Source organism: Somniosus microcephalus, chromosome 4 (genome assembly GCF_052327205.1).
Source record: "Somniosus microcephalus isolate GS21.2 chromosome 4, FLI_Smic_1.0, whole genome shotgun sequence".
NCBI lineage: Eukaryota > Metazoa > Chordata > Chondrichthyes > Squaliformes > Somniosidae > Somniosus > Somniosus microcephalus.
The window spans coordinates 11,567,261-11,580,439 of NC_140990.1; the positions used below are offsets into that span (position 1 = coordinate 11,567,261).

General features: G+C 46.7%; 1 protein-coding gene and 1 pseudogene across 1 annotated transcript in view; one reads left to right on the top strand and one right to left on the bottom strand.

The window, feature by feature from the left end:
- LOC147118294 (proteasome activator complex subunit 1-like) overlaps nt 1-13,179 on the top strand; it is a 1,298,587-nt gene that overhangs the window by 69,334 nt on the left and 1,216,074 nt on the right. The gene's annotated exons all lie outside the window — the stretch shown is intronic.
- The window catches only part of LOC147118298 (uncharacterized), a 97,703-nt pseudogene continuing 91,617 nt past the window's right edge, over nt 7,094-13,179 (bottom strand).

Consider the following 13,179-nt stretch of genomic DNA (forward strand, 5'->3'; position numbering starts at 1 on the left):
TGGGAGTGTACTATAGGCCCCCATACAGTAAGGGGGAGATAGAGGAACAGATATGTCGGCAAATCTCAGAGGTGTAGAAATAATAGGGTAGTAATTGTTGGGGATTTCAACTTCCCCAATATTAACTGGGATAGTCAGAGTGTGAAAGGCTTAGAGGGTGTGGAATTCTTAAAGTGCATCCAGGAGAGCTTTTTCAGCCAACATGTAGAAAGTCCTACAAGAGAGGGGCGGTACTGGACCTAATTCGAGGGAATGTAGCAGGGCAAGTGGTAGAAGGGTTAGTAGGAGAGCATTTTGGTGACAGTGACCATAATTCGGTGAGATTTAAAGTAGTTATGGAAAAGGACAAAGATGGACTGGAAATAAAGGATCTAAATTGGGGGAAGGCCAATTTTAATATGATAAGGCAGGATCTGGCCAAAGTGGACTGGGATCAACTACTTGTAGGAAAATCCACATCAGAGCAGTGGGAGTCTTTCAGAAAGGAAATAGAGAGAGTACAACGCCAACATGTTCCTGTAAAGGTCAAGGGTGGGACCAACAAGCCCAGGGAACCCTGGATGTCAAGGGACATACAAGAATGGATTAGGAAAAAAAGGGGGGCTTTTTGCAGATACAAAGGACTAAAAACACTGGAAGCCCTAGAGGAGAATAGAAAGTGCAGGGGGGGTACTTAAAAAAGAAATTAGGAGAACGAAGAGGGGTCATGAAAAAACACTGGCAGGCAAAATAAAGGAAAATCCCAAGGTGTTTTATTAGTATATTAAGGGCAAGAGGATAACCAGGGAAAGAGTAGAGCCCATTAGGGACCAAAGTGGCAATCTGTGTGTAGAGCCAGAAGATGAAGGTGAGGTTTTAAATTAATATTTTGCATCTGTGTTCACTATGGAGAACGACGATGCAGGCATAGAAATCAGGCAGGGGGGATTGTGATATACTTGTACAAATTAGTATTGAGAGGGAGGAGGTACTAGTGGTTTTAGCAGGCTTAAAAGTGGATAAACCCCCAGGCCCAGACGAGATGTATCCCAGGCTGCTGTGTGAGGCAAGGGAGGAGATTGCAGGGGCTCTGACATAAATTTTCAGAACCTCTCTGGCCATAGTGGAGGTGCCGGAGGACTGGAGGACAGCTAACGTAGTACCATTATTCAACAAGGGTAGTAGGGATAAACCAGGGAATTACAGGCCAGTGAGCCTAACATCAGTGGTAGGGAAATTATTGGAAAAAATTCTGAGGGACAGAATTAGTCTCCACTTAGAGAGGCAAGGATTAATCAAGGATAGTCAGCATGGCTTTGTCAGGGGGAGATCATGTCTAACCAATTTGATTGAATTTTGAGAGGGGGTGACTAGGTGTGTGGATGCGGGTAGTGCAGTTGATGTAGTCTACATGGACTTTAGTAAGGCTTTTGACAAAGTCCCACATGGGAGATTGGTCAAGAAGGTAAGAACCCATGGGATCCAGGGCAATTTGGCACATTGGATCCAAAATTGGCTTAGTGGCAGGAGGTAGAGGGTGATGGTTGAAGGTTGTTTTTGTGACTGGAAGCCTGTGTCCAGTGGTGTACCGCAGGGATCGGTGCTGGGTCCTTTGCTGTTTGTCGTGTACATTAATGATTTCGATATGAATGTAGGCGGTATGATCAGTAAGTTCGCAGATGACACAAAAATTGGTGGAGTGGTAAATAGCAAGGAGAGAAGCCTCAGGCTACAGGACAATATAGACGGGTTGGTCAGATGGGCAGAACAGTGGCAAATGGAATTTAACCCTGAAAAGTGTGAGGTGATGCATTTTGGGAGGACTAACAAGGCAAGGGAATACACAATGAATGGTAGGACCCTAGGAAGGACAGAGGATCAGAGGGACCTTGGTGTGCATGTACATAGATCCCTGAAGGCAGCAGGACAGGTGGATAAGGTGGTTAAAAAGGCATATGGGATACTTGGTTTCAATAACCGAGGCATAGAATATAAGAGCAGGGAGGTTATGATGGAGCTGTACAAAATGCTAGTTAGGCCACAGCTGGAGTACTGTGTGCAGTTCTGGTAGCCACAATATAGGAAGGATGCGATTGCATTGGAGAGGGTGCAGAGGAGATTCACCAGGATGTTACCTGGGCTGGAGCACTTCAGCTATAAAGAGAGACTGGACAGGGTGGGGTTGTTTTCGTTAGAGCAGAGAAGGCTGAGGGGGGACCTGATTGAGGTGTACAAAATTATGAGGGTTATAGATAGGGGAGATAGAAAGGAACTTTTTCCCTTAGTAGAGGGGTCAATAACCAGGGGGCATAGTTTCAAAGTAAGGGGCAGGAGGTTTAGAGGAAAAACTTTTTCACCCAGAGGGTGGTTGGAATGTGGAGCTCACTGCCTGAAAGGGTGGTAGAGGCAGGAACCCTCAACATTCAAGAAGCATTTAGATGAGCACTTGAAACGCCATAGCATACAAGGCTACGGATCAAGTGCTGGAAAATGGGATTAGAATAGACAGGGCTTGATGGCCGGCGCGGACACGATGGGCCTCTTTCTGTGCTGTATAACTCTATGACTCTAACTCTGAGCCGAAGTTCCTCGAGCTGCAGACACTTCTGGTCACCACACTTTAGGAAGGATGTGAAGGCCCTTGAGAGGGTGCAGAGGAGATTTACCAGAATGGTTCCGGGGATGGGGGATCTTAGCTCCAAGGACAGGTTGGAGAAGCTGGATTTGTTTTCATTAGGGCAAAGGAGGTTGAGGGGTGATTTGACAGAGGTGTACAAGATTATGACCGGTTTGGATAGGCTGGACGGGGAAAGGCTGTTCCCACTAGTTGATGGTACAAGGACTAGGGGACACAGATTTAAGGTTTTGGGCAAGAGATACAGGGCGGGATGTGAGGAAAAACTTTTTTACGCAGCGAGTGATGAGGACCTGGAACTCGCTGCCGACGGAAGTGGTGGAAGCGGAGACACTCAATGTTTTCAAGGGGAGACTGGATAGGCACTTGAGGGAAATAAACTTGCAGGACTACGGGGATAGAGCGGGGGAGTGGGACTGACTGGATTGCTCTACAGAGAGCCGGCACGGATTCGATGGGCCGAACAGCCTCCTTCTGTGCCTCTTTGACTCGATGTGGTTGCTGTGGATCACACTGGGGTCCACCAGCTCCCACATGCTACAGCTGCAACACATCACCTGCCCGGCCATCTCTATTGTATTTTATTTAACTAATTAGGTTTTCAAGTTTTGAAATAACCAATTGTCTATTAATAGTTTTTAATCTAGGTAATAACCTTGTTTAATTTATTACATTTAGCTATATGCTTTAGGTCTTTACTGTAACTTCGCCCACAGTCCTAATTAAACCCTAGTTGTTTATATTTTTTCACGTATCAAGCAGCCCCTCTTACCCCCACCTCATCGAATTCGCTCACTCACCCAATTCCCGAGTTAAGCACTCTGTAGAAGCAGTACTCCGTAGAACTGGACTCCATGCTACTTACCTCCCAAACATTTCTCCTTCTGCACTCAAAAGGCCGATGAATTTCAGGTCCTGACGAATGGAGTGACTCTCGGAGATCTTGATGTGAAGTTTGGTTTGAGTTTCCCCGTCTGTCAATCCTGCCCTTCTCACAGACGGTGAAAGGAGTTTCCGAAAGCCATCACTGAGAGTCCAGGACAGAAATTGACAACATTCTCCCCCAGCAACAATTCTCTTGTCCTCACCCAATCACGTTCCCTTAGCAACAAGGTATTGAAACTTCTTTTATACATTCTCGCAAAATATTACACACAGGTGTCTTCAACCAATCTCGCTCCCCCAGCAACAACTCCCCGGTCCTCACAGGATACTAGTTTGGCAACATAAAATGATATGGAACCTTCCAGAACTTTGGGCACTTTTTAATGGTTAATTACAAAATGGCCAGTTTTGCAGTTACCAATTACTGTAACTCATCAATACTCACAATTCTGATTCATCGACTTTGCATTATAGAATAGTAGAATTACATTAATAGATCCAAAGGGCTTCCAGCAAATAGTTTGCAGAAGGCTGCACCACTGAATAAATGTGAAATATTTCGTGTTTCCCACATTCAATAACTGTTCATTTTATTTTGCCTCATTTGAACACATTAATCTGACTGGCTGAAGGGCACTGATGTAATTTGACTGGAGGCCTTCTATCAATTATCTTGCCTACCCTCAATCTGGCAAGAAACTACTTAAAAATGTCGACTATTCCTCAATTCAATTAATGTCAAGCACAATGGTTTTAATGGGAACAGACAGAAACAGTTAATTCCTGCCCCTTGCCCACCACAACAGCACTTAGACATACTATGGGGAATCCTCATGGGACAAAGATGGAAGCTTTGTGAATTTAACACAAAATGGGGGCAGCGAATGTTGTAAAGCCTAAGGGGGAATTACAGTTTGTGTCCCAAGCTGAGCCGCCCCCTCTTAAGCTGAGTTTGTTTTGTCTTGTTTCTTATTTACAAGTTCACTTCTTACAATACATTCTTTAATTCTTTATGTTGCTGCTTTAAGCTATATAATTTTCACCCTAACAGATATGTACTTGAAGTGCCGTAACCTACAAGGCTACGGACCAAGTGCTGGAAAGTGGGATTAGGGAGGATAGCTCTTTGTCGGCCGGCATGGACAAGACGGGCCGAATGGCCTCCTTCTGTGCTGTAAATTTCTATGATTCATTGATCATCCCACTCTGTGTTAACACCTCAGATGAGCCGTCCCACGTAGGGTGACTCCCTCAACCTGTTCTCCCGGTTACAGAACCAGTTTGTCTCTCTCAGGAATGCCCAAGGCTCTGTTGTCTGGGCATCAACTCACTCGTGACCTCACATGTTGCAACAAGTCTGCTGCCTGAGCAGTTTGCAGTGTTATTAGGTCTGTGGGTCTCTTAGCAACCACCTCCCTTATCGAGGCAAAGGGCTCATCTCCTGACTTTGGGTGTTATCATTCCAAACTTCAGAATTCTCTGTCTTTTAGCTTCAATCTGTCTGTGTCCACCCAGTGACAACACTGAGCTCCTCCCTCCAACCACTGACACTCGCCCTCTTGCTGAGAAAGAAAGACTTGCATTTATATAGCACCTTTCACAACCTCAGGATGTCCCAGAGCGCTTTACAGCCAATGAAGTACTTCTGAAGTGTAGTCACTGTTGTAATGTAGGAAACGCGGCAGCCAATTGGTGCACAGCAAGCTCCCACAAACAGCAATGTGACAATGACCAGATAATCTATTTCAGTGATGTTGATTGAGGGATAAATATTGGCCCCAGGACACTGGGGAGAACTCTCCTGCTCTTCTTCAAATGTAGTGCCACGGGATCTTTTACATCCCCCTGAAAGAGCAGACGGGGGCCTCGGTTTAACATCTCATCCGAAAGACGGCACCTCTGACAGTGCAGCACTCTCTCAGTACTGGAGTGTCAGCCTAGATTTTTATGCTCAAGTCTCTGGACTGGGACTTGAACCCACGACCTTCTGACTCAGAGGTGAGAGTGCTGCCCACTGAGCTAAAGTGCCTGGAGCTAAGCCAGCTGGGATACTTGACATAGGATTACATCGGATATACGGCACAGAAACAGGCCATTCGGCCCAACCAGTCCATGCCGGTGTTTATGCTCCACTCGAGCCTCCTCCCGTCTTTCCTCATCTAAATCTATCAGCATAACCCTCGATTCCCTTCTCCCTCATATGCTTGTCTAGCCTCCCCTTAAATGCATCGATACTATTCGCTTCAACCACTCCCTGTGGCAGCGAGTTCCACATTCTCACCACTCTCTGGGTAAAGAAGTTTCTTCTGAATTCCCTATTGGATTTCTTGGTGACTATCTTATATTGAGGCCTCCAGTTATGCTCTTCCCCACAAGTGGAAACATTCTCTCTGTATCCACTCTATCAAAGTTTTTCATAATTTTAAAGACCTCTATTAGGTCACCCCTCAGCCTTCTGTTTTCAAGAGAAAAGAGACCCAGCCTGTTCATCCTTTCCTGATATGTATACCCTCGCATTTCTGGTATCATCCTTGTAAATCTTCTCTGCACCCTCTCCAGTGCCTCTATATCCTTTTTATAATATGGCGACCAGAACTGTACGCAGTACTCTAAGTGTGGTCTAACCAAGGTTCGATACAGGTTTAGCATAACTTCACTACTTTTCAATTCTATCCCTCGAGAAATAAACCCTAGTGCTTGGTTTGCTTTTTTTAATGCCCTTGCTAACCTGTGTCGCAACTTTTAGTGATTTGTTTATTTGTACTCCAAGATCCCTTTGTTCCTCTACCCCACCTAGACTCGCACCCTCCCAGTGATAAGTGACCTCCCCATTCTTCCGACCAAAATGTAATACCTCACATTTATCTGTTTAGTCTTGGTCACTCTGCAAAAATTCTGAAATGTTTAATAATGAAATCAGGGAGTCAAAAAGCTCAGGTGAGGCAGTTTAAAAAGACAGTCCCTGACCAGAGATTGCTGGATGCTGACACTCGGTGCTCACGAGGATAGAATGTCCCATTCCCCAGGCACGGACATCCAGCACCTCGATCACAGCAACAATTCACAAAACAATGGCAATATAACTTGGAGCAGAGACGGTTAAGTGGAGCTGTGATCAAGGTGCTCAAAATTATGAGGGGTTTTGATCGAGCAAACAAGGAGAAGCTGTTGTCACTGGCAGGAGGGTCGGTAACGAGAGGACACAGATTTCAGATCATTGGCAAAATAATCTAGAGAGGAAATGAGGAGACTTTTTTTACACAGCGAATTGTGATGATCTGGAATGCACTGCCTGAATGGGAGGTGGAAGCAGATTCAATAGTAACTTTCAAAAGGGAATTGGATATATACTAAAGGCAGAAATTTGCAGGGCTGTGGAGAAAGAGCAGGGCAGTGCGACTAATTGCATCGCTCTTTCAGAGAGCCAGCACCAGCATGATGGGCTGAAAGGCATCCTACTGTGCTCTATGATTCTATAACATCAGCTTCTCTCTGCTCACTAGTACTGAGAGAACAGGGAATAATCTTTAAATCCAGCCCAGTTATTGGGGGCTCTTAACATTAACAAGCCCCAGTTGTCTGAATTAACATTGTTCAGTCCTGAATGTGATTAAAGGCATCGGAAACAGTGGAATCGACCCACCGCAGTCACAATGTGGACACTCTGCTGTGTCAGCGGGTGGGATATACCAGGGAATCCCTTTCAACACACTGAGGTTGACTCTAATGATCGGGAGTCCCAGGGTTTCAGACACCAGATAATCAAGCTCAGAAGAACACAAATTGTCTCTCCAGGCTTTATTAAGAGCGCCGCATAACACAGATCGGGTGATAATTCCCTCAATCTGGAGAATAGAAGTACAGTGGATTCACGCGCGATCTTCTCGAGTCTGTTACAACTGACAACGGCTTAAGTGGCCTGTTCTTATACACAAGCTTGGTTACCGCTCAGGAAATGGGATTGTTTTGACCCGTCTGTTGACCGCCTCCTGAACTCCTGCTAATTCGGGGAATTTAGTCCATCTGTGACCAGACTATAACCACAAGCCCGTCTGGTTATCACACCTATACAGTCCGTGAGGTTATTATCAGATTCACACCCAGACGTTGTGCCTTCACTTGTCTGGCACTTCATCCCATAACACGGGTACAGGGGCTCAGTAATGTTTCATTCATCAGAAAAAGACAAAGTACAACAACATACTGGTCAGCTTAACAGAATTTCATCATATTTATGTGGCTATAAATATAAAAGTCACTAATAAATCCAGGAGAAACTTTTTTATCCAGAGAATGGTGAGAATGGGGAACTCGCTACCACAGGGAGTAGTTGAGGTGAACAGCACAGATGGATTTATGGGGAAGCCACACAAGGGAGAAAGGAATGGGAGGAGATGTTGATCGGGTTAATTGAAGTAGGGTGGGTGTGGGGCATAAACACTGGCATGGACCAGTTGGCCGAGTGGCCTGTTTCTGTGCTGTACATTCTGTGTAACACCATGAACAGTCAAAAGAAGGGAATCATCAGCACAACAGTCTTAAAGATTAAACAGCAGTACAAGAATTTATAAAACATTCATCCATTCCATGTTCATGTCACCCCAGCTGTCTAAAGGGCCCTGCGCTACAGACCAATGTGAATTTGCTGGTGTGTCAGTAGGCTGGATGACCGAGTGAATCCCTTCCCACACACGGAGCAGGTGAATGGTCTCTTTCCTTCTTTCTCCAGCTGGTGTCTCTTCAGGCCCTTCGAACATTTAAAGGTCTTCCCACAGTCAGAACATTTAAATGGTCGCTCCTCAGTGTGAACTTGCTGGTGTCCGCTCAGATTCCTGGAGCTTTTAAAGCTCATCCCACAGACAGAACATGTAAATGGTCTCTGATCGGAGTGAACTCGCTGGTGTTCCTTCAGATCCCCAGAGGTTTTAAAGCTCTTCCCACAGTCAGAACATTTAAATGGTCTCTCATCAGTGTGAACTCGCTGGTGTCTCAACAGGTTGGATGACTGAGTGAATCCCTCCTGACACATGGAGCAGGTGAATGCTGTCTCCCCAGTGTGAACTCGCTGGTGTCTCAACAGGTGGGAGGGCCGAGTAAATCTCTTCCCACACACGGAGCAGGTGAATGGCCTCTTTCCTGCTCTCTCCAGCTGGTGTCCCTTCAGCTCCTGGGACATTTGAAAACTTTTCCCGGAGTCGGAATGTTTCACCGGCCTCTCCCCAGTGTGAACTCGCTGGTGTCTCAACAGGTGGGAGGGCTGAGTGAATCTCTTCCCACACACGGAGCAGGTGAATGGCCTCTTTCCTGCTCTCTCCAGCTGGTGTCCCTTCAGCTCCTGGGACATTTGAAAACTTTTCCCGGAGTCGGAATGTTTCACCGGCCTCTCCCCAGTGTGAACTCGCTGGTGTGCCAGCAGATTCGAGGACCGAGTTAATCTCTTCCCACACACGGAGCAGGTGAACAGAATCTCTCCTGCTCTCTCCAGCTGGTGTCTCTTCAGATCCTGGGACCTTTTAATTTTCTTCCCACAGTCAGAACATTTAATCGGTCTCTCATCACAGTGAACAAACTGGTGTCTCAGGAGGGTGGCAGAATGAGAGAATCGCTTCAAAATAACGGAGCAGGTCAACGGTCTCTAATCCGTGTGGACAAGCTGGTGTCTCAGCAGCACGGAGGGTGCAATTAATCCCTGCCCACACACGGAGCGGGTTAAAGGTCTCTCCCTAGTGTGCACTTGCTGGTGTATCATTGGAGCGGATGGCTGAGTGAATCCCTTCCCACACACGGGGCCTGGGTTTCCCCCAGTGTGTGGCCACTGGTGTCGCTTCAGGTATTTGTAGATTTTGAAGCTCTTTCAGAACATTTAAAAGTTCTCTCCCCTGTGTGAACTCACGGGGGTGCCAACAGATTGGAGGAGCGACTGAATCAGTTCCTGATGAATCGCGTAACTCTGTCAGAATTTGAGGTGATGTTTGGTTTGAGCTTCCTGTCTGTAAATGCTCCACTTCTAAAACCCTGTAAAAGGAGTGTAGAAAGGGTAAGTGCGGAAGCAGGAATTTTTTTTGGCTTATTTTGCCTCAAAGAACAAACAGGGTCGAGCCGGTCCCACTGGTGTCCAGCCATGCCCACAATAACCAGCAGGCCAGAAACAGCCCAATCCACCTCACTGACTTGGCCCTGAAGTCAAATCAAGTCTCATCAATGTCTCATCAAATGACATCCTTTGTGACTGTGACAAAGGTAAACTATCTCTACTCATCCTTCTTGACTTGTCTGCAGCCTTTGACACGGTTGACCACTCCATCCTTCTCCCAACGCCTCTCCACCGTCGTCCAGCTGGGTGGGACTGCACTCGCCTGGTTCCATTCTTATCTATCTAATCGTAGCCACAGAATCACCTGCAACGGCTTCTCTTCCCGCTCCCGCATCGTTACCTCTGGTGTCCCCAAGGATCTATCCTTGGGCCCCTCCTATTTAGAGTCATAGAGTTATACAGCACAGAAAGAGGCCCCTCGGCCCATCGTGTCTGCACCGGCCATCAAGCCCTGTCTATTCTAATCCCATTTTCCAGCACTGGGTCCGTAGCCTTGTATGCTATGGCGTTTCACGTGCTCATCTAAATGCTTCTTGAATGTTGTGAGGGTTCCTGCCTCTACCACCCTTTCAGGCAGTGAGTTCCAGATTCCAACCACCCTCTGGGTGAAAAAGTTTTCCTCAAATCCCCTCTAAACCTCCTGCCCCTTACCCTGAAACTATGTCCCCTGGTTATTGACCCCTCTACTAAGGGAAAAAGTTCCTTTCTATCTATCCCCCTCATAATTTTGTACACCTCAATCAGGTCCCCCCTCATCCTTCTCTGCTCTAAGGAAAACAACCCCAGCCTGTCCAGTCTCTCTTCATAGCTGAAGCACTCCAGCCCAGGTAACATCCTGGTGAATCTCCTCTGCACCCTCTCCAATGCAATCACATCCTTCCTATAGTGTGGCGACCAGAACTGCACACTGTATTCCAGCTGTGGCCTAACTAGCATTTTGTACAGCTCCATCATAACCTCCCTGCTCTTATATTCTATGCCTCGGCTAATGAAGGCAAGTATCCCATATGCATTTTTAACCACCTTATCGACCTGTCCTGCTGCGTTCAGGGATCTATGTACATGCACACCAAGGTCCCAGTGGATGTGGTGTATTTGGACTTCCAAAAGGCATTTGACAAGGTGCCACACAAAAGATTACTGCACAAGATAAAAAATCACGGGATTGGGGGTAATATAGTGGCATGGGTGGAAGATTGACTATCTAACAGAAAATAGAGAGTGGGGATAAATGGTTCATTCTCGGGTTGGCAATCAGTAACTAGTGCTGTTCCGCAGGGGTTAGTGCTGGGACCCCAACTTTTTACAATCTATATGAATGATTTGGAGGAGGGGACCAAGTGCAACATATCCAAGTTTGCCGACGATACAAAGATGGGGGGGAAAGCAGTGAGTGAGGAGGACATAAAAAAACCTGCAAAAGGACATAGACAGGCTAAGTGAGTGGGCAGAAATTTGGCAGATGGAATATAATGTTGGAAAGTGTGAGGTTATGCACTTTGGCAGAAAAAATCAAAGAGCAAGTTATTATCTAAATGGAAAGAAACTGCCAAGTGCTGCAGTACAAAGGGATCTGGGGGTCCTGGTGCATGAAACACAGAAGGTTAGTATGCAGGTACAGCAGGTGATCAGGAAGGCCAATGGAATCTTGGCTTTTATTGCAAGGGGGGTGGACTATAATAGCAGGGAAGTCTTGCTGCAGTTATACAGGGTATTGGTGAGGCCACACCTGGAATATTGCGTACAGTTTTGGTTTACATATTTAAGAAATGATATACTTGCTCTCGAGGCAGTTCAGAGAAGGTTCACTCGGTTGATTCTGGAGATGAGGGGGTTGACTTATGAGGAAAGGTTGAGTAGGTTGGGCCTCTACTCATTGGAATTCAGAAGAATGAGAGGCGATCTTATCGAAACGTATAAGATTGTGAGGGGGCTTGATCGGGTGGATGTGGGGAGGATGTTTCCACTGATGGGTGAGACTAGAACTAGGGGGCATAATCTTAGAATAAGGGGCTGCCCTTTCAAAACTGAAATGAGGAGAAACTTCTTCACTCAGAGGGTAGTAAATCTATGGAATTTGCTACCTCAGAGAGCTGTGGAAGCTGCGACATTAAATAAATTTAAAATGGAGATAGACAGTTTCCTAGCAGATAAGGGAATTAGGGGTTACGGGGAGCGGGCAGGGAAGTGGACGTGAGTCTAGGTTCGGATCAGCCACGATCCTATTGAATGGTGGAGCAGGCCCGAGGGGCCGTATGGCCTACTCCTGCTTCTTATGTTCTTATTTAAGAATTATTATGTCCCTCTGATCCTCTGTCCTTCCTGGGGTCCGACCATTCATTGTGTATTCCCTTGCCTTGTTTGTCCTCCCAAAATGCATCACCTCACACTTTTCAGGGTTAAATTCCATTTGCCACTGTTCTGCCCATCTAACCAATCCGTCTATATCGTCCTGTAGCCTGAGGCTTCCCTCCTCACTATTTACCACTCCACCAATTTTCGTGTCATCAGCGAACTTACTGATCATACCTCCTACATTCATATCTCAATCATTAATGTACACTACAAACAGCAAAGCACCCAGCACCGATCCCTGCGGTACACCACTGGACACAGGCTTCCAGTCACAAAAACAACCTTCGACCATCACCCTCTGCCTCCTGCCACTAAGCCAATTTTGGATCCAATGTGCCAAATTGCCCTGGATCCCATGGGCTCTTACCTGCTCATCTAAATGCTGCCCCTTGGCGACATCATCTGAAAACACAGCGTCAGTTTCCACATGTACGCCGACGACACCCAGCTCTACCTCACCACCACTTCTCGCGACCCCTCCACGATCTCTAATCCGGATCTGGGTGAGCAGAAATTTTCTCCAATTAAATATTGGGAAGACTAAAGCAATTGTTTTCAGTCCCTGCCACAAACTCTGTTCCCTAGCCACTGACTCCATCCCTCTCCCTAACATCTGTCTGAGGCTGAACCACACTGTTCACAACCTCGGTGTCATATCTGACCCTGAAATGAGCTTCCGAACACATATCCGCAGCATAACAAAGACCGCCTATTTCCACCTCGGTAACATGGCCCGTCTCCGCCCCTGCCTAACTCATCCGCTGCTGAAACCCTCACCCGGGCCTTTGTTACCTCAAGACTCGACTATTCCAACGCACTCCTGGCTGGCCTCCCACATTCTACCCCACGTATACTTGAGGTGATCCAAAACTACCCGTGTCGTAACTCAACGCCAAGTCCCATTCACCCATCACCCCTGTGCTCACTGACCTACATTGGCTCCCGGTTAAGCAATGCTTCGATTTCAAAATTCTCATCCTTGTTTTCAAATCCCTCCATGGCCTCGCCCCTCCCTATCTTAGTTATTCCCTTCAGCCTCACAACCACCCGCCCCCCATGATAGAATCACAGAAAAATTACAGCACAGAAGGAGGCCATTCAGCCCACCTTGTCCGTGCCGGCCGATTATGTGCTATCCACACTAATCCCACTTTCCAGCACTTGGTCCGTAGCCTTGTAGGTTACGGCACTTCAAGTGCATATCCAAGTACTTTTTAAATGTGATGAGAGT